The sequence below is a fragment of the Lactuca virosa genome, chromosome 5 (genome assembly GCF_052849685.1).
Source record: "Lactuca virosa cultivar CGN04683 chromosome 5, Lactuca_virosa_CGN04683_v6, whole genome shotgun sequence".
Classification (NCBI taxonomy): Eukaryota; Viridiplantae; Streptophyta; class Magnoliopsida; order Asterales; family Asteraceae; genus Lactuca; species Lactuca virosa.
The window spans coordinates 239,736,121-239,761,796 of NC_136430.1; the positions used below are offsets into that span (position 1 = coordinate 239,736,121).

At 36.8% G+C, this 25,676-nt stretch overlaps 1 long non-coding RNA gene across 1 annotated transcript; it reads right to left on the bottom strand.

The window, feature by feature from the left end:
• Window positions 1–24,976: 24,976 nt before the first annotated feature.
• On the bottom strand, window positions 24,977–25,458 carry LOC145112261 (uncharacterized). Its single transcript, XR_013710477.1, has 3 exons — window positions 25,306–25,458; window positions 25,161–25,212; window positions 24,977–25,029 (listed from the first exon to the last, which is right to left on the bottom strand). It is a non-coding gene; the product is annotated as an uncharacterized LOC145112261 (long non-coding RNA).
• Between the last annotated feature and the right edge of the window lie 218 nt (window positions 25,459–25,676).

Sequence of the window (25,676 nt, forward strand, 5' to 3'; positions counted from 1 at the left end):
TTATAGTTTGTATATCTTATGTGGTTCGATATACTTAGTTCACTATAAACAATGCTCTGATACCAATCTGTCACACCCCCAAAGCAAGGATGGCGGAAACGTCCGGGGGTGGAGGACTTCATGTATAGTATCACAACAACGAATATAATAGTGCTCAAAGTAAATGCAACAATCATAAATATAATTGAAAAGGTTACACCATGGAATAAGTTTACATGTTTCAAAATCAATTACATTATGATGACAAAATGAAACGTTTGACGATTTATCGTCCCATCTTCAAAATGCTGTTGGTTTTCCTGTTTCACTGATTTCCTCAGAATACAAGTAGTTTTGAAAAAGTGTCAACAATTAAGTTGGTGAGTTCATAAGAGTTTGTTTGAGAGAGAAACCGTTTTCCTTGTAAAAGCGACAAAGTATGTTTCCAGAAAATCCAATATTTTCTTTATTAAGTGAAATGAATGCTTCTATGTTATGCGATAATGAACCCTAGAAAGACCCATAGATTCCTTCTATAATCGCCCAGTGTATATAAGTTATATAAAATTTATGTTAAATAAACTGTCGAATCTAATGGGTCTGCCCTAGGTCCACAACCAAACAAGGAATAGGAAGTAAGGCGGGCCCACCAATTCTAAGTCGATTATGACTAGATTCTTATATAACTCTAGCATATACACTTAGCAATTATAGCTGAAGTCAACTTCAGGTACATCAACAATTTGGTCACCAGATAACTAGTCAGAGGTCTCCCTATTCTCAAATTTAGCAATGATACTCTATGTCCGGCGTGTGAATGTGGGAAGCAATCCAAAGCAAGTTACCCCATGGTGATTGATTCTTCAATCTCTGAACCTCTAGAGCTCTTACACATTGATCTCTGCGGTCCATCAACCGTAGCCAGTCTCCATCACAAGAAATACATACTGGTTATTGTAGATGACTTTACACGCTTCACATTGGTCTTCTTCCTTAGACTCAAGTCAGAAACACCGCAAATTCTCATCAATTTCATCAAGGAAATAGAGCTTCAGATCAAGCTTCCAGTAAGACGTATCCGCAGTGATAATGGAACCGAGTTTACTAATCATCTTCTCAACAGTTTCTTGGTTTCCAAAGGCATCACTCACAACTTCTCTGCTCCTTACACACCACAACAAAATGGTGTAGTAGAGAGAAGGAACATCACACTAGTAGAAGCAGCCAGATCAATGCTCAACTTCGCACACCTTCCTCTCTACTTCTGGGCTGAAGTTGTAGCAACCGCATGCTTTGTACAAAACCGAAGCATTGTGTGCAAACGCCTCAATAAGACACCGTATGAGGGCCTTAACAACCGCAAGCCAAATGTTCGCTTCTTTCATATCTTTGGGTGTAGATGTTTCGTGATCAACAACCGCGATCAGCTTAACAAGTTTGCACCGAAGTATGATGAAGGCATCTTCCTCGGTTATTCCACTAACAAAGTTGCTTACAGGGTCCTCATCAGACGTACAAGGCTAATCATTGAAAGCTTCGATGTAAAATTTGATGATTCTCACATCCGCAACGCCCCTTCATCCATTGAAACCACCGCAATCATGGAAAGCGATATTCCTGCCTCTTCGGGTCCATTAAATCTTGTTGAAGTCAATTATGACGATCTCTTCTGTCACACTCCCAAAGCAAGGATGGCGGAAACGTCCGGGGTGGAGGACTTCATGTATAGTATCACAACAACGAATATAATAGTGCTCAAAGTAAATGCAACCATCATAAATATAATTGAAAAGGTTACACCATGGAATAAGTTTACATATTTCAAAATCAATTACATTATGATGACAAAATGAAACGTTTGACGATTTATCGTACCATCCTGAAAATGTTGTTGGTTTTCCTGTTTCACTGATTTCCTGAGAATACAAGTAGTTTTGAAAAAGTGTCAACAATTAAGTTGGTGAGTTCATAAGAGTTTGTTTGAGAGAGAAACCGTTTTCCTTGTAAAAGCGACAAAGTATGTTTCCAGAAAATCCAATATTTTCTTTATTAAGTGAAATGAATGCTTCTATGTTATGCGATAATGAACCCTAGAAAGACCCATAGATTCCTTCTATAATCGCCCAGTGTATATAAGTTATATAAAATTTATGTTAAATAAACCGTCGAATCTAATGGGTCTGCCCTAGGTCCACAACCAAACAAGGAATAGGAAGTAAGGCGGGCCCACCAATTCTAAGTCGATTATAACTAGATTCTTATATAACTCTAGCATATACACTTAGCAATTATAGCTGAAGTCTAACAATTCTAGATGAAATATAGTTTTAACAAAGATATGATTCCAAAGAAAATCTTATATTTTCCTTATAAAAGTTATGTGGTCCTAAATCCCAGGACCGAAAGTAAACAAGTATTTTCCATACTTAAAGATATAAAAGTGGTTCTAAATCGGCATAAAACCCTTTTTAAAGTTAGGTAGTCCTAAATCCCAGGACCGAAAATGAACAAGTATTTTCCATACTTAAAGATATAAAAGTGGTTCTAAATCGGCATAAAACCCTTTTTAAAGTTAGGTAGTCCTAAATCCCAGGACCGAAAATGAACAAGTATTTTCCCATACTTAAAGTAATTTTTGCAAGTTTAAATCGACATAAACTCGTTTAGTTTTAGAAGTAAAACCCTTTTTCAAAGTAGAATTTTCCATGTAAACTTGAATGATTGTTAACTACCTATGTGAGTCGCTATAACCATACTATGACGAGAAATAACCTGCACAACGTTTTTCAGACGTTAAGATATTATGACTCTTGTCACCCGTAGACCTGCAGGTCCCACTGTAGCTAGCAGCAAGGTGTGGGGTGTCAAACCCAATATAGATCTATACACAATTATCACGCTCTCCCTACAAGAGACTCTGGTTATAACTTACAGGAATTGGGATCCCGTACTCGAACGTACGGGGAGAGAATTGCCTCACAACCTAAGTTAACTAGTTTACACATAGTTTGATATTAAAACCTCTTCCGTGGAGGAAGTGAAATCACCTTTTATGAAAATACATTAGTGATATGAAATCCTTAAACTATTACTATGATAGTTTATTACGTAAGATATGAAAAACCCATTTGTTTTGAGAGTAAACCTTTTTCATGTAGTAAAAATCCATAAACTATACTTATTGAAGTTTATTATATGTATTCGAAATGAATGAGTAAACCTATCATGAATGACTAAATTTCAGTTTATGATGATAAACTAACAAGAAAATACATTCAATATTTAGAACTTATTGTTATACACTTTACTCAACATAATACAAAGTGTTATGAAAGTTATAAGCTGTTAACTAGTTTTTAACCGCTCTGCACTGTTTTATAAAAATCATAGAAAAATCATACGAAGTCGAAAACTGAATCCGTAAATTCTGAGAGTTCATAAAATGTGTCTAGTTTGTTCATAATTTGTATTATGATTTTTGGAAGCCTTTAACTTGTCTTAAAATGTTCATATTCACAGACTGGTCCGAATTCGTTTTTGAAATGATAGGCAGGTTTGTAAAAATCACCATAATTTGTAGAAAAATCGTATGGAGATGTGCAAGTAGTCATTTTAAAGGTATGAACCTGAACTATTTGCATATTATACAGTTTTGAAAGATATTAAGTTTAAGTTAGTCAAAACAGTCCGTGAATAAGACTCAACTTTTCTGATGAAAGCTGTTGTTTGAGTTTAGTTAAGTTTTTGGTATTTTAACTTGTATTCCCCCCCTGAAAACTGAAGAAAACATGAAAATGTAGGGGTATAAACTCACCTTGAGTGATTTCAGTAGATGGATGATGGAGAAAGGAAGTGCTCAACTCAAGAACACTTGGGAGGTGCTTGAAGATTTGAAGATCTAACACAAATATGACAATATTTGTGTAAGCAATCTATGATTTGGTTGAAAGATAGTAGAATATCTAAGTGTGGGAGGAAGATACTTACCAAATGTGGAGGAAAAACCCAAGACCAGCCTTTGAATCTCGAATTTTTAGAGAGAGAAAGTGGAAGAGAGGTGTTTGTTCTTCTTAAGAAAGAGTGAATAAAGTGGGAGGAGAGGGGAGGATATCTCCAGCTTTTGATCAACATTATGGCTGAAAAAGAGTGGGAAAAGGACAATGATTGACTAGGTATGGGTGAATAGTGACTAGGGGTTGTACTATGAAGGTATGGGGAGGTTGCTTGTGTCCTTGTTCAAAGGATAAGTCAACACTCCTCCTAAATATCTTACCAACTAGATTTTATTCTTAGGCAAGGATTTTCCCCAAAATATAATTAAAATATGAATATTTGGGGTTTATTATGTTAAAATACGAGTTTGGGTGAAAATCCCGCGTTAAAATCTCGAAAAACGGGCTCAAAACGCTAAAAATATTGAAAACCGTGCAAAAACTGCCAAATTCCGAAATTTGGGGCCGGAGGTTCGGTCCTAGTCCTTAGAACCGAAAGTAGGAGAAGAAACCGAGAGAGAAGGGTTCGGCTGCGCGGGTCGCCTCTCGGACCGAAGGTGAGGCTCGGTTGTGCATGGGAACCGAGAGTAGAAGAGGAACCGAGAGTGGAGGGGTTCGGCTGCGCAGGCTCGCTCCTCGGACAGAAGGTGGGAAGTCTTCTCGGACCGAAGGTAGGAAGGGAGAGCCGAAGGTCAGGTCTCGGCTCGAAATTTTCAGGGGACCGAAATAAACCGACCGCTCGGTCCATTTCGGTTTAGAGGTTCGGCTCCTAAGAGGTTCGGCTCCTAAGAGGAGTTTCGGTTCCTAAGAGGAGTTTCGGCTCCTTAAGGCTGTTTTTTGCGTAGACTTCCGTTTTCGAGCTGTTTTCGTCAAATTCGAGGGTCGGGATGCCCCGAATGATTATAAAAAGTTGAGAGAGATTTTGAGAGAGATTTGGGAGAGATTTGTCATACTTGGAGAGATTTCGCATACTTAGAGAGATTTGGGAGAGATTTGACATTCTTGGAGAGATTTCTCATACAGAGAGAGATTTGGGAGAGATTTCACATACTTGGAGAGATTTGGGAGAGATTTGACATTCTTGGAGAGATTTCTCATACAGAGAGAGATTTGGGAGAGATTTCACATACTTGGAGAGATTTGGGAGAGATTTGACATTCTTGGAGAGATTTCTCATACAGAGAGAGATTTGGGAGAGTTAGAGTGAAAGAGATTGGGAGAGACTTCCTTTGTGACCTTTTTGAGTGTTTGGCTTCGCAACGCAAGGTTTGTACATCCCGTTAAGTCTCGTTATGATTGTTATATGCCCCTGAGGGTTAAGGAATAATGTCCTATCGAGTAGATTCATCACTTACCCTGATTAGGGTTTAGAATTTCCTCACACGTGAAAACTCTAATTGATACTTTATATTAAGATTGTGAGTAGTATAATAAGAGTCATGATGGAAACCCTAATGTACAAGGGTTAGATGAATTGACCGGTTTGACTCGTTGACTTTAGTTGACTTTGACTTGGCCAAAAATTAACGGTTGTCATATCTTCGACCCTGTAGAAACGGCCAAGTTATCCGAAGTTCTTGTGTCACCGGCAGCTCAACAACAACACGCTAATGTTTCTGGTCCATCACTATCCGAAGTAGCATCTCTCAATACTTCCACCTCTCCGGTTGAGGGGGAAAGCTCTACTCCGGATCAACCAACAACCGTCGAGGTTCCAGTACTTGATGCTACTCAAGTTCCTATCCGCAGAGAATTATTACCATCAAACGTATCTTCGGATTCGGATGATGAACTCATAAAGAACATTGACACAAGAACCGATTCAAGGATTATCACTCTTCCATCCGCAGTCCAGGGGGAACCTTCTCAGGTTCCAGAGGAACTCCCATCCACAATCCAGGGGGAACCTCTTCCAACTGCTCAAGAAAATTTCATTCTCGTTCCAACAAACCAAGATGATTCCGCAGGATGTTCTCAAGTCTAGGGGGAACTGCCATCTCCAACCGCAGAATCTTCTGATATTGAAGGTATTCCCTCTACTGCAGCTGCTGATCATCTGCAACCCCATCTACACGTATGGACGAAGGACCACCCACCAGGTCAAATCATTGGCAATCCATCCGCAGGCATCCAAACTCGATCTTCCAAGGACTTATCTGATCATTGTCACTACGCAGCATTTATGTCCTCAGTTGAGCCCCGAACGATCAAAGAAGCATTACTAGAACCTGATTGGATATCCGCAATGCAAGAAGAGCTAGAAGAATTCAAAAGGAACAAAGTGTGGAAGCTCATCCTGAAGCCACGTGGTCACACCATTGTTGGCACTAGATGGGTGTTCAAAAATAAGCTGGATGAATCTGGTGCGGTAGTCAGAAACAAGGCAAGGGTAGTTGCAAAGGGCTACAGTCAACTTGAAGGTGTTGACGATGATGAAACGTATGCTCCGGTGGCACGAATGGAAGCCATCCGAATCTTCTTAGCATACGCAGCCCACAAAAACGTCAAGGTACACCAAATGGACGTTAAGAGTGCATTTCTCAATGGGGAATTAAAAAAAGAGGTCTATCTTCAGCAACCTCCAGGCTTTGAAAGTATTGAATTCCCAAACCACTGCTACAAACTTGAAAAAGCAGTCTACGGTCTGAAGCAAGCCCCAAGAGCATGGTACGAGACTCTCTCTGAATTTCTTGTCTCGTCCGGATACAAAAGAGGAGTAATTGATCCCACTTTATTTAGAAAAGCAAATGGTGACCACCTTATGCTTGTACAAATATATGTGGATGATATCATCTTCGGATCGACTGATCAAGGAATGGTGGATGAATTTGCCAAGCTCATGACCAACAAATTCAAAATGAGCATGAATAAAGAGATTAACTTCTTTCTAGGACTTCAAGTGAAACAAGTTCTGCAAGGGATATTCATTCATCAAGAGAAATACACCACTGAACTGTTAAAGAAATATTCTATGGACAACTGTTCTTCGGCTAAGGTCTCCATGGCCTTCGGATATAAGATCTCTGCTGATCCCTCAGGCGAATCTGTGGATCACAAGACTTATAGAGGAATCATAGGCTCTTTGATGTACCTCACCGCAAGCAGGCCAGACATTGTCTTTGCAACAGGTATATGCGCAAGGTATCAGGCTGACCCAAAAGTGTCACATATGATCGCAGCCAAACAGATACTACGGTACCTGAAAGGAAGCAAGTCTCTTGGACTATGGTACCCCGCAGGCAATGATTTCAGCCTTCAAGCATTCACAGATGCGGATCACGCCGGATGCAGACTAGATCGAAAAAGCACTTCAGGTGGCTGTCAATTTCTGGGTGGAAGACTCGTCAGCTGGTCATCAAGTAACAAAGTTGTGTATCTCTCTCTACCGCAGAAGCTGAATATGTGGCCGTAGCCAGCTGTTGTTCACAAGTCCTATGGATGAAGACACAACTTATGGACTACGTATATAGAATGTTGCGGATACCAATTTACTGTGACTCTGAAAGTGCTATAGCGATTTCTCATAATCCTATTCAGCACTCCAAGACTAAGCATATTGAACTACGGTATCATTTCATCAAAGACCACATCTTGAAAGGTAACATTGAACTCATCTTTGTCCATACTCATGAAGAGATTGCTGATGTGTTCACAAAAGCGCTCGACTCCACTAAACTTAACACCTTCCTGCAAATGTTGGGAATGATGAATCCATACCCGCAATTCTTTTTGAATTGATAGATACCGCAGACCATCCTTGGTCTCCGTTGCGGTTCTAACTGAAAGCTACTTATGATAGATGGTTTTGGTACCGCAGTCTATGTACCGCAACCATAAATCATACTTATCTTTCATGGGTCCTTATTGTTTGTTATTACTAACCTTTTGTACAAGTGCTCTCCTCAGTTCCTATACTGCAGACATTCATCTGTTCATCCGCAATGACATCTGTTCATCCGCAATGACATCTGGTCATCCACAATAAAGTGTCCATCCGCAATCACATTGATAATTTCTCAACTGTTTCATTAATCCTTGATTCATGGTGTGCTTTAATGATCCTTTATTAAATAAGAAAACATTAAATAAAAAAAACATTCCTTGAGAAACTGTCTCATTCTCCTTTTTGAATAAACCTTGTGTCAGACCTATTTTAGGTATGATGACAAAAAGAACGTTTTTCCATAAACACATCCTTAATCTGTCTTTTCCTTTTACCCAACACGTCCCATCCATTACAACTCCCTTTCCTCTCACCACACGATCACCTGACGTGATGATGTACGTCTGACTTTTCATTAAATGCAAATCCCTCTTTGGTAAAATCTCAAAAACTTTTTTAAACCGTTTCATCTTATGTGGCTGAGATTTAATTTTCAATTCAAAAGATTCCCCCCAAACGACCTTTTACCTTATCCTTTCTTTTTACCTAGGGTAAAACAGTTACTGTTTCACTTCACCCCTATATAAACCCTTCGTCTTCCCCAAATTCACTTTACGCTCTCTGAACATTGAATCTTCCCTCTCAAATTCCTTCAAGCACTCTGTTTTCTACTCTTTCTCTCAAGCTCCTACAATGGTGAAATCCGGTGTATCTAAGAAACAATCCAAGGCATCTGGATCAGTGAACCCTACTGGTTCAGACTCTCCCACGATTGCTTCAAGCAACTTCAGAGCTATATTCGAAGATCATTCATCCTACAATGCTCCGATCAAGCTGATGATCAAGTTTCTGAAGAATCACCCCCTGTTTGGCCCCTTCGATGCTTTCACAGACGTTGTCCCAATCTCAACCCTATTCAAATGTGCCTTTTCCGCCTATCGCCCACTCGAAATCCCACAAGAAGTCCATCTTAACCTAGTTGACGATTCTTTGGTCATTCTGTCCAAAGAAAAGTTTCTTTCTGCCATTAACCTCCTTGTTCATCCCTCCATCAAGATTTTCACCCCATCCATGGCGGACGTTACCTCTGCACTTTACCAAATGGGATATCAGAAGAAGATTAGAGGAATTAGGGAATTCAAGAAAAACCAACTGCCTGCGGTCTGGCAATTTGTTTGCCACTTCGTCATCCGCAGTCTATCCGGCAGAACTGGAGGCACGGATAATATGGGACTTAAACTTTTGGAGCTGGTGTGGAGTATTTTCACCGGTCATGACATGAACTACGGGCAGATCCTATGGGACGACTTTCTTCAATACATTCCCAAGGAGAGCCCAAGGGAGAACCCAACCGAACTCACTTTCGCAAGGTTCTAGTCCCTCTGGATTTCAGACCTCCATGCGGATGCAGGGATCAACATGGGCAGTGACATCAATTTCTTTGTCACCAAGGATCTCAAAAGGTACCATCCCTCCTCTGATCAATCTATTTTTGGACCAGTTCGAAGACTTCCTACCCACATTCTTTCCACTCTTGGTCTTGAGACTGCTGATGTCTCAGATCATATTGAGGCTACGGAAGGTATTGCCCCATACCTTCCTACCCCGCCTCTTCAAAATCCATCCGCAATCATTAACCCTGAAGGTACCGCAGTCCCTTCTTCCACTACTCTCTCCAATCTTTCTCAAAGAAGAAAGCAATTGGCCTCCAAGAAGAAACAAAGAACTCCCAAGAAGAATGCTCCCAAACCAACCGCACCCACCAAGAAATGTAAAATCAAACCAACCGCACACACACCTGATAGTGATTCTGATGAGGATGCGCAACCAATTGCCATCCTCAAGAAAAGGAAAACCAATACCTCTGGCCAAATGCGTGACCGAACCAATACTGAAGCCTCTCAAAAGGCTCCGGTAGTCCTTGGGGTGGCCGCAGACCCATTCAACACCACTATCATTTTCCAATCAGACTCAGAAATTGAGTCTGATTCACCGCATCGTGGAGACTCCCCCCCCAGTTCACTCCCAAGAGGATGACACTGGTGTACGCCCTAAGGTCTCCAGGGCTTCCCGACTGCATTTCTTTTCTTCTGAGGAGTTTCACTCCATCCTCTTGAACATAACCCAAACACTTCAAACACCTCCCCAACCGCAGGGCACTTCTTCCGCCCTAGCCAGAACTGAGCTGAGGCCAAACTTGACTCCGGGTCAAGGAGACCAAGGAAGCTCAGGAAATCCTACTCTGCTTACATCCGCAGCAGGTGGTTTACGCACGGTGAGCACAAATGTGCAAGGATCCGTGAACCCGAAGGACACTTCGGTGCGCTTCCAAGGATTTGACGGGGATGAATCAAACGACTCATGGTTACGCTACACTCCTGTAACTGAGTCAGAAATCAAGAAATATGCTGCTTTCAGAAGGGCATTCCAAGCACGCAAGGAACAACAGATCAAGCAACAACAACAAAAGGAGCAAGAAATCTAGTCAGTGGCTAAGTATTGGGTAGATGCAATCAATAATGCCAATACCGTAGCCACTATTCTGAAGGTTCAAGACTGGATGACCGAGATGGCTGAAACAATCCTTAAAGCTCAAGCAACAGGTGAAGGTGCAGGCCCCTCCAGAGTAACTCCAACTCCAACTCCAACTCCAACTCCAAATCCAATTCCAACTCCAACAGTTCATGAATCACAAGACGAAGGAACCGCAATAGAAGTCAGTTCCGCTCCCACCTTCGCTCTTGATGATGATGACATTCAGGAGGTAAATAAGCCCAGTCCTTCTGATGATGACCTTATGATGTTCGATGAAGAAGAGGAATCCAGTGGCTCTCACCATTCAACTACAAAATCCAAAGAGAAGAAGAAAAAGAAGAAGAATGTTGTCACAAGAAAAGAATTTCTGAGCTTACAAGCAAAAGTTGATCAAATTCTGGCTACGGTCAAGCCAACTCAACCGCAACCAGAAGACCTGCCTGGACCGCAGTCATTAATCGAACGGATAGAACGCTTGGAAACACGTGAGCGATTGGCTGCTGAGAGAATTTCTCTCAAAGTCGAAATGGGAATCCGGTCCCTTGACAACAATCGACAGGCAGATCACAAAGACTTCATGGATGCTACGGAATGCCTCATCTCTGAGGTGACCGCAATCAAGAAAGATCTCCAAGCAGCCATTGCGGATCAAGCCACACAGTCTCAAAAACTGATAGCTGAGACTCACACTGCGTATGAGTCCACTATCTCAGTTCTTCAAGCCACAATCAATAGACTGCAACGATCCCTGTCCTCCAACTTCCATGGTCCCGAGATTCTTCAGCTCACCAAGGAAATTCATAGACTGCTCTTCAACTCCTCCATTCCCAATAATCAACAGTTGGCCGATGCCCTCAAAGCTCAATTTCAAGACGTTTTTGCCAAAGTTGATGGCCTTCAAAAATAGCTTGAGGAAGCCCCTGGGTTGCATTCCTCAAGAGGGGGAAGTGAAGACGAAGTCCATCACAGTGAAGAAGAAGTCCATCATTCAAATCACTCCATCTCATAGCATCAGAGTCCCCCCATCATCACCGAAAAAATTCCTACACCGTAACCCTCACCGCAACCATCTCATCACACTCCATCTCATCAGACTCCACCTCAAAAAGAGACCACGGTTGAGAAACCAGAGACTCCCCCTCACTTCAAAAACCTGGTTGAGCACATGTCCTCTCCAAGCTCAAATGACTCCCCTGCCACCACCCAAAGGAAAAAAGATTGGAAGGCAGATAAACTTGCGGAGCTCATATGGAGAGAATGCGGTTTTGATACCATCATGGATGAATCCTTGATAAACTCTTGGATCAATCCTCACCGCAGACTGCTGGATGAAGACTACAGACCTCACCTCACCTATGCTGAACCCCCTTCGGATGGCTACTGGGATGTCCGAATCTTTCCAAATGCCAAATACTTCACTGTGTTTGAGCAATTCGACCGCAGCCTTCCAGACCACAAAAGACTGCCAATGGAATTTGAGAGACTTAGTCTTTTTTATGCTAAGCATGCCTCTCCCATTGAGAAAATATGGTCTAACGATAGACCATCCGCAGTCAAGAACTACAAGATTCGGAAGTTCTTAAAGGCTGACTTCATCCAGTACACCCTCACTAGAAGGGAACGCGACTATGTTCGCACCCAAGCTGACTTCCCCTGTATGAATCCGGAAGAAGTCTTTCTCATAGCTAAGGTGTTCCAGAACAAGTCGGAGAAGCATCCGAAGATGAAGATTACGCTTGAAAGGGCTAATATTTTCTTGAAGGAAACTGTTTGCGATTTTGCTAAAATCGATGCAGACATCTACCCTACCATTGCCGAGAAATTTGATCTCCCACCACTCGATCCTGCACCAATGCCTACCGAAGGCTATCAAGAAAGATCCTTAGGTGCAACCAACTTTCTTGAACTTGGAGTCATTTTCAAAAGGAAAATCGATAATGTCAAATACTTCATTCCTATGACTGCCATGCATCACCTCACCAGGAAGCAACTTGATATCTGCCGAACCGCAGTTGAAAAATCGAAGCACACTACTGCAGAAGTCAAGTTTGAGATTTTAAGGAGAATCATCTGGTTGGAAAACATCAGGAAGTTTTGGTGGATCCTGATCAAGTTTCTTAAACTTGATAGCTGAACAAAAGTTAAAGAGGTCACTTAGGGGGAAATTGTTGAATCATAAAAAGTGACCCTCTTGAACTTCAGCTACCGCAGCCAACAAAGCACCCGCAGTCAAGCTCCTTCATCAGCAACCGCATCCGGACTCTCTACCTACCGCAGTCACTTTACTTGTCTTTTATTGTAATACTCTCTATTGTCCAGTATGCCTTGCATGGCTACTGATAGAGATGTAATCTAGTGTACTTCGTGAGTCTCTATAAATAGAGCTTGTTCTCTTGTATTCAAACTACGCATCTATCTATTCTGAATACACATTTCTGAAGTTATCTTTCCTATCTCTCTATTTCACTACGCATCCCTTCTTATTCTCAAATCTTACTAGAGTACAACTGATTATAACCTCTCTTCGGAGCAAGTCTTTTGTGACTTAATCACTAAGTTTGATCTTCCTTATTAACTTGGTTTGAATGCATTCCTTGTTATGAATCATCTTAAGTGTATACTTGATATAACAATTGGTGTCATTTCTATTTCTTTACTTTTCCGCAACTAACTCTCTAACTATCTAACTCTAACTTATTAATATTATTGTTGAGCTTTTAGATCCTTTGAGATTAACTATTCCGCAATCTACTTGTTCTAACGTTTGTTCAAGTGTGTCTCTAAGTTTTTCTCTCAACAAGGTACGAGATCATTACTTCGATGATCACGACCAAGATGAAAGATGGAGAGTCTGTCACTGCTCATCTGTAGAAAATACAGAGATATGTCGACCACCTGTAGAAGTTAAATGTGGACTTCAATGAGGAGCTGGCAATTGACATAATTCTTCAGTCCTTACCTCCTTGTTATAAACAATTCCACATGACCTACCACATGAACAAAGAGGAGGTCACGTTGAGCAAGCTTCAAGGCCTGTTGAGGACTGCTGAGAGCAACCTCAAGGACAAATCTATTGCATCAACTCCTACTGCTGCCCCCGTCTTGACTATTGGGCAAGGGAAGGGTAAGAAGAGGAAGGCTCCTTCCAAGAGCCACCATAAGGGAAAGTCCCATGATGGCACCTCTTCTAGTGGAACCAAGGTTGGTCCCGCTGTACCCACCTCCAACCCAAAGGATGCAGAGTGCTACTACTGCCATGAGAAGGGGCATTGGAAACGAAGCTGCCCAAAATATCTGCAAGATATCAAGGATGGGAAGATCAAGCCGTCCTTCGTAGGTATTTATACTATTCAATCTAATAACTCATCGCATGCTATTTCTTGGGTTCTTGATACAGGATGTGGTTTTCACATTTGTCCTGATTTGCAGGGCCTAAGAAAAAATAGGGATGTGGATGATTGGAAGATAAACTTGATCATGGGGAACAGAAGATCATCGCCTGTCACCAAGATTGGAGTTTACTCTTTAGTGCTTAGTTGTGGGTTAGGACTAGAGTTGAATAATTGTTGCTATTCGCCAGAAATGGCAAGAAACATCATTTCTTTTCATGGTTTATATAAACAATGATTTATATTTTCGTTTGATAATGAAAAAGGTTCTATTAATGCTTGTCTTAATAGTATTTTCTATTTTGAAGCATTTCCTTGTAATGGAATATCTTAAACTGTGATGGTTGTAGACAATTTAGGAAATAATGTGTTGTGTATCGATTCTTCCAATAGTTTGGATAAAGCATGCTTGTGGCATTGTCGTCTTGGACATGTCAACAAGAAACGCATATCCTAACTTCAAAAGGATGGAGTGTTAGAGTCATTCGACCTTAGGGACGATGACGTGTGCGAGTCTTGTTTACTTGGAAAGATGACCAAGTCACTCTTCACTGGTACTTGTGAAAGGGGTGAGGGTTTATTGGATCTCATACACACCGATGTGTGTGGGCCCTTTAGATCCACCACAAGGGATGCAAGCCGCTTCTATGAGATTTTTACCGATGATTATAGCAGATATGGGTATATCTACTTAATCAAGCGCAAGTCAGAAACCTTTGAAAAGTTCAAAGAGTTTAAACAAGAAGTGGAGAATCAGTTGGGCAGGAAAATCAAGATGCTTCGATACGATTGAGGTGTGGAGTACCTTAGTCTTGAATTCCACGACTACCTGAAGGAATGCAGAATCGTTTTACAATTGACACCACCTAGGATACCGCAGTTGAATGGTGTAGCTGAGAGGCATAATCGAACCCTGATAGACATGGTCTGTTCCATGATGAGTCGTGCTTCGCTACCTATCTCATTCTGGGGGTATGCCTTAGAGACTGCCGCCTATATCCTTAACCTAGTCCCTACAAAGAAGGTTGCCATAACACCTCACGAGATGTGGACAGGGAAGGCTCCCTCGTTGGCACATATCAAGGTTTGGGGTTGCGAGGCTTTCGTAAGATGAGAGACTCATGACAAGCTCAAACCTCGTAGTGAGCTGTGTATTTTCATCGGCTATCCACATAAGTCCTTTGGTTATCTCTTCTATAGACCGAGTTACAATGTTATCTTCGTTGCGAGGAGAGGGGTTTTCCGAGAGCGAGAACTCATAAGCCAAGGGGACAGTGGGAGGCAAATCGATCTTGAAGAGCTTCAAGAATCGAACGATGAAGGAACCTATAACACTGGCGCTCAACCTGAGGAGTAAACTCCTGTTGAACCAATTGACGAGTCCTTACCTCTTAGACGTTCTGATAGAGTTAGTGTTCCACCCCAGTTTTATGGTTTCCATATTACTACTAAAGGGGATATGTTTATTAGTGATAGTACACTAGTAAATTTGGATGAACCTAACAACTATAATGAAGCCATGGTAGTCCCGGAGTCTGCGAAGTGGAAAGAGGCTATGGACAACGAGTATCAGTCCATGTATGACAACCAAGTTTGGAATTTGGTTGACAATGTGCTAGGTCGTAAGACGGCCGGGTGCAAGTGGATCTTCAAGAAGAAGATCGACATGGATGGGAAAGTACACACTTATAAGGTGCGATTGGTTGCGAAGGGCTTTACTCAAACTCCCGGAGTTGACTATGATGAGACCTTCTCACCGGTTGCAAAGATAAAGTCTATTAGGGTGATGCTAGCCATTGCTGCATTTCATGACTATGAAATATGGCAGATGGATGTCAAAACCGCTTTCCTTAATGGGAAGTTGGTTGAGGATGTTTACATGAGTCAGCCAGAGGGTTTTGTCGATGCAAAGCATCCTAATAGAGTGTGTAAGCTTGAGAAGTCCATTTATGGATTGAAACAAGCATCTCACAGATGGAATCTTTGTTTCGACGAGAAAGTCAGAGAGTTTGGCTTCCTGTGAAGTGAGGATGAGTCTTGTGTATATGTCAAAAGCCAGTGGGAGTATAGTTAGCTTCCTCGTATTGTATGTCGATGACATACTACTAATAGGAAACGACATCCCGGTCCTGCAGGAAGTTAAGTCCTGGCTTGGGAAGTGTTTCTCTATGAAGGACCTCGGAGAGGTTGCCTATATTCTGGGAATAAGGATAGTGAGAAATAGGAGTAAAAGACTAATAGGAGTTAGTCAGAATACTTACTTGGACAAGGTACTAAAACGTTTTAGTATGGAGAATTCCAAGAAAGGGGAGTTACCGATCCAGAGCAATACCAAGTTGAGTAAAACTCAAAGTCCGAGTACCGAGGCCGACATAGTAGAAATGAGTCGAGTACCTTACACTTCCGCAGTTGGCTCGATCATAATGCTATGACTTGTACTCACCCTGATGTGGCCTTTGCATTGAGCATGGTCAGCAGATATCAAGGGAACCTTGGTAGAGCGCATTAGATCGCAGTCAATAATATTCTTAAGTACCTTTGGAGGACCAAGGAATGGTTTCTAGTCCTCGGTGGGAGTGATGACTTAAGGGTGCGAGGGTATAGTGGCACCGGTTTTTAGACAGACCGAGATAATTATCGATCTTAGTCGGGCTGGGTCTTTACCCTAAATGGAGGAGCAGTGACTTGGAAAAGTTCCAAGTAGGAGACCGTAGCTGATTCAACATGCGAATCAAAGTACATAGCAGTGAGCGAAGCGTTGAATGAGGCAATATGGTTGAAGAACTTCATCGGAGACCTTGGAGTTGTTCCAGCCATAAAGGAGCCTATGGAAATTTTCTGTGATAACGAAGGTGCGGTTGCCTTGACCAAGGAACCGAGGGATCACGGCAGATCCCGACATATCGACAGGAAATATCACTTTATTAGACATCGGGTGGAAGAGGGACTCCTCGTAGTGAAGAAGGTATCATCAGAGGATAACCCAACAAATCTCCTTACGAAGGGACTGAGTAGGGTTAAGCACTTGTGGCACACTAGGAGCATTGGGCTGAAGGACGATATTAGTTTAGATTAGATAGCTTCGAAACGTGTAATAGATAAATTGTAATTAACATTTGATGATTAAATAAAGGAGTATTATTTATTAGTAAAGTTACTATCTTGTGTTAATTATTTACCTATTGTTTCACTTTGCATGTTTTGACTTCCTGAATAATAAGATTATTCGAACAGTCCACAGTCGCTCATACTTTGGAAGTAGGTATGAAAGAAGACTGTCATGAATTGGTTTGCAAATTGTCTAAAATGTATTAGACATAGCAAAAGTTTGTTGCAACGTTCATGAGTGCTTATGAAATAAGATTTGAGCTTTGGATTAAACCCACGTTTGCTGGCATCACTTCATGGAATTTATCACGAGTGATCGCAAGACGATAATATCATATAGTCTTTAAACCTAGATATATAGTTTATTGTTTGCAAGTTGGTTGTGCATTCATAATGCGTAAACGCATCAGTAACTTGATGTTATAAAACGCATTGTTGTGCATGATTTGATGAGTGAATATTAAATGCATATAAGTCGAAGTTTATCTGTTCCTTTTATCCTAAGAGGGTAAAAGTGGTATTTGGGCCCCTGGATGATTTGGTTTGACTTATGTGCCGGGCCCGGTCAGGATTGAATTGAAGTGTTCAATTAAGTTCTATGTCAAATGAATCAGAGATCGAGAAACAAACTGCTGGGCAATAAGTATGACTATGTTCCATGTAATTGTCCGCACAATATCTTGAACGGAGGACTATACGATCCCTTATCTAAAGGACAGGTTACTGATAAGATCAGAGTTCGACAACGGCTTTCGAGAGCTACGATTGCTAATCGGATCCTGAAGTCGTACTTGCATTTATAGTTATTAGACTTATCCAAGTGGGAGACTGTTGGATTAGTGTCTAAGTCCACAACTATATTTGGTATGTACTTGACCCGGTTGTAGCATGGTCCTTTTGGGTTGCCTTCACCAAAGCAACTTGACAGGATGATTTATGGAGAGAGAGGATATTATGGTTTATTAATATATTATATGAATAATATATTAAAAGAGAAATCATATTAGTTAATTAATATTGATCAAGAATTAATTAAGAAATTAATTTTGTGATTAAAATAGATTAATTGAACTAAGGGGATTGGAATTGCAATTATAAGATAATTGATTTTGGGCTGTGAATCCCTATGGATCAAAGGGTGGACGAAATTAGGGTGGAAGCCCACCTTGAATTCGTCCAAGGGCCCTATTCCAGAAGGTTCTTGGAGCTGCTTAGGGCCTAAGCTATCCAATTAGGGTTTTGACTGAAACCCTAATAGCTAAGCTATTTAAGGACCCCCAGGGCTACAAATTTCGGCTACCCAAGAAACCCTAAAGTCCAAGAGCCGAAATTGTGCCTCCATTCCCTCTCTTCTATATCAACTTCTTGCCTTGGTGTTTGTAAGCCATTAGAGGTATTACAATTGTGATACTAAGCTCTTGAACTTGAAGATTCTTGCTACTATCAAAAGGTAATCATCTAAACTTGTATTAGTTGTAGATTTCGATTTTTATAGTATGCTAGATTAGGGTTTACAAGCTTTGGATAAATTTGCATGTACAATAGAAAAACCTAGATCCAAAGCTTTAGGGTTGTGCATGTGCACACATGAATGTTCTTTTGCTCAAAACCCATCAGCTACAACCTAGTCTGACAAGGCAAATGGTGATAACTGTCCTTTTTGTTTTGTGTTTACGACATCGATGAAGCGTTGGAGATGTTCTCGACATGCCACTTGTAGTGCCGCACAGAGGTTTAATCGTCATAGCTCGGTTATAGTTTCATGTAGCGCACATTACACTCTAAGACTTGCAATACATTATACAAGTAGTTGTGTCATGTTTAAGTATCATAAACGCTTAAACCTAGAGTGTCTTGATTTTTGTAGGTATATAACTTATAAAATAAGTAAACAATTATACCTAGCATACACACTCTTACGGTAGAACAAATTATAAGTTAGACAGATATTTATACTGTTTATTTTTATACTTTTGGGTTAGCAAAAGTAATATTCTATATAGTTTTAAAACACTTATATGTTTGTTTTATTTTATACCTTTTGGTAAAAAAAATATACATTTTATATAAACTGGTCAACCATTCAAAATGATATAAAAACACTTTTAGTTATAAGAGTACAATGTGTTAAAACATATGGAACACACTGATATTGTTGTTGAGGTATATTTAAAACACATGTATCTCAGTATCATAAGCAGCTGGAAAAACATGCACATTAAAGACATATTTTGTAAATAGGCAGGTATTGTAATTCGATAATGTACTAGTAGACAACGACAATGTATTCTCTATTTCGTTAATAATAGAATTTTATATTTTGTATTGTTTAATTTATGTTAAATAACTATGACCGATGACTACTCGCACAGTCTAATGTTGCCGCCGGCCGAGGGTGTGACATCGTCAGGTAGAGATAAGACAAAAAAGAAAGGGTCTTTGTCTAATGCTTCATTTTCTGACACAGGTGATGACATTCGCAAGATAAAAAATAGCTTCGAATTATATAATTTGAATTTCAGAACTCATTTGCAATTTGAAAAATAGAAATTACCCAGGAAAGAAAAAACGCTAGAGAAGTATAAAAAGTGGAAGAAGATAAGCAAAAATTGTGCAAAGAAAAAAGAATTGCGATATGAAATTTCTATCACAAAATGTCGACCATTTTTTGTGAGAAGGTTCCGTGATAGTTTTAAGCGCAAAAGAGAAAATTATGAAAAAATATTTCATGTATACTTTTTTATATTGTTTTTTATTTATCGTTTTTTAAAACGGTTTTTATTATTAAATTAACCAAATATTCCTTTATTATTATGTTAAAATACATAGAAATTTATTAAGTTAAAATTTTATATTTAATTAAAAAAAATAAAAAAAAGTGAGACGTATTAAGGGGGTGTTTGTGTAAGCTTATTTTTTTGGGCTTAAGCTTATGAGCATTAATAGCTTAATAACTTATGAACTTATTAACTTATAAGGTAAAAACGTGTTTGGATTAGCTTATGACTTATAAGCTAATAAGCTCTTCTTGAAATAGTGTATGGGTCAGTTTATAAGGTAAAAACGTGTTTGGATTAGCTTATGACTTGTAAGCTAATAAGCTCTGTTTGAAATAGTGTCTGGGTTAGTTTATTTTTTTAAAAATAACCAAAATAGACATGTTTACATTACACCATTGAGAAAGAGAGCTCTAGTGTTTGGGAAAAGAAGAATAAAAGTAAATACGTAAATACACATAAATAAGCTCATGCGTTGAAAAAAAAACTGAACTGAAATGACTTACGAAAATTGACTTATTTTTAGGTAAAATAAACTTATAAGCTTAAGCTAATAAGTTAATCCAAACACTAATTTTTTCATAAGCCTAAAATATAAATTCATAATGTAAAAAGCCTAAAAATAAGCTAAAACAAAGACCCTCTATGAGTGTGCGGAGGATCAGGGAAAAAAGAAAAATATAACACTTGAAAAAGAAAGTAAAAAATTAGTTAAAAGAGACGCTCACTACCCTATACCATCAAACATACTTATAAAGCTAGCATTTTTCCTTGAACCTCATGCATTTGAAACCCCCATAAAAATTTACAAACATCTCATGCATTGGAAACCTCCTATTTCAATGAATACCACTCAAAAGTCTCTTAATAATGATTAACAATTCAAAGGTTTTATAACTTATATAATATATTTAATAAACAATTAATGGATACTCTACTATAAAAAGGTCAATCTTTTTGAGTAGACACACAAATACAAATCACATACAAAATTCATAAAGAAAACAAGTTTAAAGTTTTTTGTGTTAGTTTGAAGGCTTTGAACAATTTTTCGAGTCATGTTATTATGTTGAAGTTTTTAATTTGTAAGTTTGTTATATACTAATTTTTTTTTTTTGTATTTTCTTGATTTAAGTATTATTTTAAGAATATTATTGTATGTTGTGGTTGAAATTTTAATGTAAATTAGATTAGATTCATGTTATCGATCATATGTTATGGAATATGATATATATAATATTTAATTAATTATTGTATATATGTTTGTATGTTCATGTTGCTTCAAAACAATAATTATTTAAAATCATGGATATGTCATATTATCCATATTATCCATGTAAGCCTTTTTTAAAATACAAATTGTCTATTTTATCACTTTATATTTTAGTATATGTTTAACATTTTAATTATAATAACAAGTGTTTTTTAAAAGTTTTTTTCATTTATTAATAATAACAAGTGGTTTTAAAAATAATAATCAATAATTATAAATAATAAAATCAAATTACATGGATATGTCATATTATCCATTCAAGTCTCTTTTGAAATGCAAATTGTCTATCTTATCACTTTATTATTTAGTGTAAGTTTCACATTTTAATAATAATATTAAGTGTTTCTTAAAAGTCTTCTTTAACTTATTATTAATAATAAGTGGTTTAAAATTAATGAATGACAATTTTAAATGATAATAACATCAAATTATAAATTACATTTAGCTATAAATAAATTGTATTTTAAATGAACATCATTATTGAAATTAGAAAATGATCGCATAAGTAAAAATATAATTAATCAATAATAATAATTGTTAAAAATAATACTAAATAGATAATTATATTTGATTCTATTAATGAGGAATGTGGGTTGATGTCGATGAATATTATTGTTCAAAATAATTGAGATTATATATATATATATATATATATATATATATATATATATATATATATATATAAATTAGTGTAAAAATATTATCTCAAAATTAATGTCAATAACATAACCATTTTAAACATATATTTTTCAATATTTTAACAATATATTTTTAATCTTCACTGCGCAACGCGCGGAAATTCGTCTAGTTTCTAATATATTTGCCTAAAAATAGTTTTCTAACCCATATACCGATTTTGGTATTTATGGAAAAGTTTACTTTTTTTTATGCTGCAATTTATGAAATAAATATATTTCTTTCGTAAGTTTAACCTTTTTGTTTTTTATAAATTTTTCTAAAATTATCAGTGTTTGCTTGGTGAATGTTTTCTAAAAGGAAATGATTCGTACACAATAATTTTTATCCATACACAACAATTCATGCTTTATGGAGTTGTACAATATAATACTTTAATGCACAAATTGTTGTGCATGGAAAAAAATTGTTGTGTACGAATCAATTCCCTTCCTAAAATTTGTAGAGATTTTGATATTTACGGAAAAGAATCCTTTTTTTATGCTGCAACTAATAAAATAAATATATTTTTCTTTTGTAACTTTAACCTTTTTGTTTTTGTAAATTTATCTAAATAGAAAAAATACAAATTTCAACAAAAAGTGGAAAACGTGAAAATGAATTGTAACGTTTTTCTATTTGGGGTTGTTTGAGTAAATTGACTTGCAATATTTGGAGACTATTATTAGTTGGCTAGTTGCCACTTTAAAAAGGCAACACAAAAAGAAAATATATGAGAGAGGCTATGGTTTATATCGATCGTGTAGACAAAATTACACAAATGGTCCTAATGTTTTTTCGGTTTTCTTAATATAGTGCTGATGAAACTATTTTTTTTACATTGATAGTTTTTTCGGAACAAACTTGCACGTAAAAAGTTCTTATTGTTGATGTTTGTTAGATTGATTCGTTTAGTTGAATTTTTTTTGGATAAGTTTATTTCTGCCATTTCAAAAAACTTATCTAAAGATTATTTGTGAAATTTTACATAGAGACCATTTGTGAAATACTACAATGATAGTCTTTCATTTTTTTTTTACCTTTTTTTTTACTTTTATATTTTAATTCTAAATTCTAAAAATTATCCTTAATTTTTTCACAACTTTGTAATTATATATTTTTTGAAAGTTAAAATTCTAGAAATTAGTTCTTTTACAACATTCTTTTACATGAAACCTTTTATGAAGTATATTTTTTTACAAAATATATTTTTTTTACAAAATATATTTTTTTTACATGAAATGTATTATTTATATAAATAAAAATAAATGATGTAAAAAAAAGTAATTTCTAAAATCCTAACCTTTAAAAAATATATAATAACAAAGTTGTGAAAAAGTTAAGAAAAATTAAAAAAAAAATTCAAATGAAAAATAAATGTAAAAAAGAGGGACAAAAATTTAAAAAGAAAAAACAAATGAGAGACTAACATTTTAGCATTTCACAAATTGTCCATATGTAAAATTCCCTTATGCAAATTTCATAAAATGACAGAAATGACAATTATCCACAATATTTCAACTTAGCATATCCATCTATCGGACATTCACAATAAGGACTGTTTACGTGCAACTTTGCTTCAAAAGAATTATCCATACAAAAAAAAGTTTCATAAGGACTATATTAGGAACAAACCAAGAACCATTAGGACCATTTGTGAAATTTTGTCTAATTTTTATGTTTCAAATGTTTTGTGAAAGATCTTCTTTAATCTATTCTTTAACAAATTAAATTTATTTTTTGTTAGATCATATTCTATAACTTTTTAATTATCAATAAAACTCATTTAAATATACCTTTATTCAAATAATATTATCCAGTATAACCTTGTTTTGAAAGAAAAAATGTTAAAATTCATAAAACATAGATGCAGTAATATTTTATTTACCATTTGTTTTGAACATAATTTTGATTATTCATCCACTTTTACTTAAAAAAACATTTAATTTCTTAATAATATAACAATACAAATGCATTAAATAATATACTAATGTTTTATTTAAAAATCTATATTTAAATGTTGTATAAACTTGTTTATTTAGAAAAAAAAATAAGAAAATAAGAAGCATGAGAGTCTTCCTATATATTGGATAGCACTAGACATGCATTTAAAAACATAAACGTCCAAAAGCATAGTTTGGGTACATTCATGAGAAAAACAATATTCAAAAAATACACATTTAATAGAAAATTAGAATTTCAATATTAAAAATGATTGGTTACATCTAATCGGAACATGTTAAAATATACCAACCAAATAAAGCGTAATAAGTTTGCAATCCATTAAATTATGGCATAGTTAAATGGTACTCTATTTTTTCTTTGGTCTCTAATAATGAAGAACAATGTTTCAAATGTCCAACATGTCCTTAAGCAGGTTTTTAAAAGCAATGGTCTGGTTTAACATAGAAGCTAGTTCTTCATTTAATGTTGCCAATCTCAAATCAACTGCTAGTCAGCAAAAATTCACCCTAACCACACCATATGTTGGTAAGAACACACATAAAATTGGGAATTAAAAAAGAAAGACATACTTATCAGATGTTGAGATTAGAAAGTTTATGGTGTCCTTTAGTTGAGGAAATCCTTTTCTAATGCTAAGGACACCTGACAAACCAACGTGTAAAAATCTACCAAATGGAAACGAAATAAGATGAGAACAAACAAAACATTGAATATTTCGAACGATGAATGAAAAAAACTATAAATTTTGAAATTTAGATGCATATTTTATGGATTAATTTGCTTAGCTATACCTAATTCTCCCAAAAAAAAAACTAAATTTGGTTTGCATCATCCCTTTTTTAAAGATATATTAAAGAGATTAACATTCAACAAATAATATATAACCAAATATATCAATTTAAAATAAGCAACTATTAGCTTCATACTTTAATAACAACATTAAATATAAAAATTATAGGAATAGGAGCTCCAACTGTAGGAGTTATAATCCACCTTTGTGTCATTAGATGGTGACATGGTTCTTGCCATGGACACCCAAGCTGCTAAAAAGGAAATAATTTTCAGGATGCTATATTTTGATCTATACATAAAAGTCACAATTGTTTACACTTGTGGTGTTATCTCATTTTAAAGTCTCAAAAAACTAAAATTAATGATAAAAAAGTTTTTTCTATTTTTGTTTTCCATTCAATTTAGTTTCTTCCATGTGTCTTTTTTGCATAAAATTACGATGCACAAATTTTAATAAATAGCCACTTAAGTAAAAAAATCACAATCTAAACAAACTTATCCAGGAACTTATATATAGAATTTCAAAAAATATTTTATTAATCATTTAAAACATATTACAATGATTATTAATCAACATCATATAAGCAGACAATGATTCCAATATAAACCTTCCATTTCTTTTATGTAGTGGATGGGGTCTCTAATACAAACAGAAGAAAACCTACAGTCGATAAACAACAATCCAACAAGATTCAATTTTTCTAATATTAAACTCCATTGAAACCAAATTATCAGAAAACTTTATGTACAAAACACTTTACCAATTTTTTTCAATAAAACTCTAGCTATTACCTGAATCAATTAAGAGGATTAGCGAGAGCTGCATAACACGCAAGATAAAACCCTAAAATAAACATCAATAGTAAAATAGAAAATGAATGCAGATGACCGACAAAGTCTTTGAAGATGATGAAAACGATGAGAAATAAGTACATACCTTCTGATACGTGAGGTGTAGCGGATGACTGTTAGGGTTAGACAGAATGAGCGATGATAATGGTGGAAATGAAGGTGACTGTTATACCTTTTCAACCCATACCATGCTGAGAACATTTTTCACTATTTTATAATGAGAAAGTAGATATACTTATTTTTGGATCCATCGACGATTTGGAATTGACTATGTAAAAGAGGAACAAAACGAAGACAAATCAGGAAAAAAATTGTATTTGAAATTGAGATGCATATTTTATTGATTAAATTGCTTAACTCTCCCAAAAAAAAACTAAATTTTGTTTTGCATCAACCCTTGTTTAAAGATATATTAAAAATATTACTAACAATCAACAAATAATATATAACCGAAAT